Source organism: Engraulis encrasicolus, unplaced genomic scaffold (genome assembly GCF_034702125.1).
Source record: "Engraulis encrasicolus isolate BLACKSEA-1 unplaced genomic scaffold, IST_EnEncr_1.0 scaffold_119_np1212, whole genome shotgun sequence".
Taxonomy (NCBI): Eukaryota; Metazoa; Chordata; class Actinopteri; order Clupeiformes; family Engraulidae; genus Engraulis; species Engraulis encrasicolus.
Window position 1 is genome coordinate 130689 of NW_026944680.1, and position 3858 is coordinate 134546.

A 3858-nucleotide genomic window follows, 5' to 3' on the forward strand; every position below is an offset into this window, starting at 1 on the left:
CTGTGTGTGTGTGTGTGTGTGTGTGTGTGTGTGTGTGTGTGTGTGTGTGCGTGCGTGCGTGCGTGTGTGTGTGTGTGTGTGCGTGCGTGCATGTGTGTGTGTGTGTGTAATGCAACCAGTGAGCGGCATCATAACGGCGTCTGCTGTAGAAGGCGCCAATTTCCGAGCGTGCGCTATCACCCCATTCAAACTTTTCCCGCGTTATTATTGTCGGCTCATGATTGACAAATTCCAGTGTGTGTGCGCGAGCAAGCGTGTGTGTGTGTGAGACAGAGAGAGAGAGAGAGAGAGAGAGAGAGAGAGAGAGAGAGAGAGAGAGAGAGACTTTTGACTTTTAACCATGAGGAAATTTAAACAGGTGCATACATATTTGTTTCTGTTAGTGTAGAGAAAGAGAAGAGAGAGGAGAGAGAGAGAGAGAGAGAGAGAGAGAGAGAGAGAGAGAGGGTGAGAGAGAGAGAGAGAGAGAGAGAGAGAGAGACAAGTGTAGTGTGTAGTGTAGTGTGCAGTGGGAATAGTGTTTTGCTGGGTGACTGAGCTCTGTACTGCCACCCTGTGGACATCCCTGAATATTAGCAGGCGTAATGGATTCTTTCCATCCGAACCAAGCAAGGGGGCTTTCAGATGCAGGGGAGCGAGTGAGGTCATGACATTACATGTAGGCCTATGCAGAAATCCCTTCACCTCAAAGATTTTCATGCTCCAGTGAAAGTGAGCACATTATCATTAATTTATATTGTACCGCTGAATTGTCTGAATGTACAGTATCTCAGCTGTTGTCAAGCAGGTATAAAGTAACTGCCGTAAAAATAAAATAAAACAAATTATAAATAATTCAAAGTCATATTGAGGAGATTGTTTGTGGTGTGTGGGACCTTTCTTATGAACAACATCAGTGGTGCAGTCTACGTAGAACGCGGGTATACGGAATATACCCACTTCTAAATTTCTGTGATTTCAGTATACCCACTTAAAATTAATTGATCCATTGTTTTGAATAGCATAAATGTATACAGTATACCCACTTCAAAAAATGCTCAAATATACAGTATACCCACCATAAAAAGTAGACTACACCACTGAACAACATGTTGCGCAGTGCTGAAATAAACATGTCTGCATGTGTGTGTTAGTTTACTGAAAAGATAATACACTGCAGTTCAGATGAAAGGGCCAGAGGAAAAGTCTCCAATTTTATGTAAAGGACCATCATTAGTGTGACGCAACACTGTAAGTAAGAGTTAGTCCAGTACATGTTCACTACCTCATATCCTTCTGCAGACAAAAAGTCACGGTCCCAGTAGTGTGGCAAGTGTAACGGAGGCTAACTAGCACAGAGTTGGCGTGGAACGTTGGTAAACCTCCCTCCGATAGCCTCATACAGTCTTGTGCCGTTGGGCCGAGAGACTAGTCTCTTGGCCCAGCGGTATCGTACTGTGTCTCCCATTGCCGAACCGTTGTAGTTGACGAGGTCGCACGTTCGATCCCCAAGGGGGGTGAACAGGTGCAAGATGACCTCCGTCACACAAGGCCTCTGGGATAACTGCTGGATCATGTACTGCAGTAAAAATATATATATATATATATATTTATGTATATATATATATATATATATATATATATATATATATATATATATATATATAGGCTATATATATTTTAACCAGAGGTGTAGGTTTGGCTTAGAAAGTGGTGGGGACATTAATATGACACATTATCTGTGTAGCCCATGCTATTTTTGCATTATATTTGTAAAGAAAAAGGTGGTGGGGACAAGCTACAGTAGTTTTATCTCAAAAGTGGTATGGACATGTCCCCAACATCCACATCTGAAATACGCCCATGCTTTTTACAGTGCTGAGAAAAAAGTTTTTTTAAAATAGGCCTAAATGAAGTATACAGCCAGCCATTTATACATTAAATTAGGGTATATTTGTGAAGGTGGTGGGGACTAGCTAGTTTTATCTCAAAAGTGCCGTGGACATGAAAAATGTTTATAAATAAATAAATAAATAAATAAATAAATAAATAAATAAATAAATAAATAAATAAATAAAGTATCCAGCCAGCCATTTGTAGGCCTACAGACCAAAAGTCTCCGGTGGCTGAAACAACTAGGCCTATTTTCCAATGGAGACTCTGTTCATTGGGTGATGAGAACAAATTCTCTGGCAGCAAAGGAGATTTAGTGATGAGAGGAAATAATGGAGTCTGATTTAGGATCATTCTCCATCATGTTGTGACAGGGCCAGTGACTACTTTAGCAGAAGTGAGACCAAGGCAGTCGAGACCAAGCCCAAGACACAGACCACCTGTCATCTCCAACCACATCACATCTGCTGTGTGCGTGCGCGTGTGTTTGGCACGTGCCTGGGTGTGTTACTAGCGAATTTTCTTTTTCAGTGTGGCTAGGAGGATACGCCGTTTTTTTCGAGTAGGACATGTAGTAGAGTGACTATGCAACCTCGTCCACCAGACAAATGTCATTTCATGCGAGGGCGAGAGGAAGCGCACACGCGCACGTGCCCAATGACAAACGCGCCCCCATCCCCTGCACGCAAGACACACAACCCTTTTGCCAAAACACGGAAGAGCGGGCAGTGGGCTGCTGCTGCTGCGAGACTGGTAAGACGTGTAACTTTCGATTGCTTAGATAAACATTGGTCATTGTTCCTAAACACTTGAAAACCACCCGTTTCAATACACTAAGGGTAGCTGCAATTACTTGGTATTATAAATAAAGAAACAAAGACATGTTAAACTATTGTCAATAATTTGTTTGTGCTTGCGTGTAGTAGAATGTCATGAAAGCTTTGCGAGTGTAACAAGTGCGCATGGTTAGCTAGACACGTGTCGACCCGTGCTAAACTAACGGGACCTTGAATGCAGTCGGAATGTTGAAAGTCTGGAATTTGTAAATCATGAGTCGACAATAAAACGCGGGAAAAGTTTGAATGGGGTGACAGCGCACGCTCGGAAATTGGCGCCTTTTACAGAAGACGCCGTTATGATGCCGCTCACTGGTTGCAAACACACACACACACACACACACACACACACACACACACACACACACACATACACACACACACACACACACACACCAGTAACGTGCAGTGGGATTTATGGCTGGTGAGGCACTGACTTTTTCGATATCAGATTTTCAAATAAATATTTGCCCTATAGGCCTACCGATACGTTTCATAGGTCATAGCAGCTTTCTTAACATAAGGTAGGCCTACATATTTTACCATACTGCATTTCCGCAGAGAAAATGCAATTGGATCTCTCTCTCTCTCACTCACACACACACACACACACACACACACACACACACACACACACACACACACACACACACACACTGAGGATTCAAACAGTGGTCTCACATAAACTACACAGCACCAAGGGGGACAAACCGGACAGCATCATGGCGGATGCTCAAACACACACATACACACACACACACACATACACACAGGATTCAACCGGTGGTCTCACATAAACCATACAGCACCCAGGCGGACAAACAGGAGAGCATCACGGCGGAAGCTCACACACACACACACACACACACACACACACACACACACACACACACACACACACACACACACACACACACACACACACACACACACACACACACACACACACACACACACACACACATGATTCTAACAGTGGTCTCACATAGGCTAAACCACACAGCACCCAAAACAGACAAACAGAAGAGTATCACGGCGGATGCTCAAAGACACACACACACACACACACACACACACAGCAGGATTCAGAGCACAGTCTCACATAAACCACGCATCACGGCGGATGCTCTCTCTCTCCCTACTGGTCTCA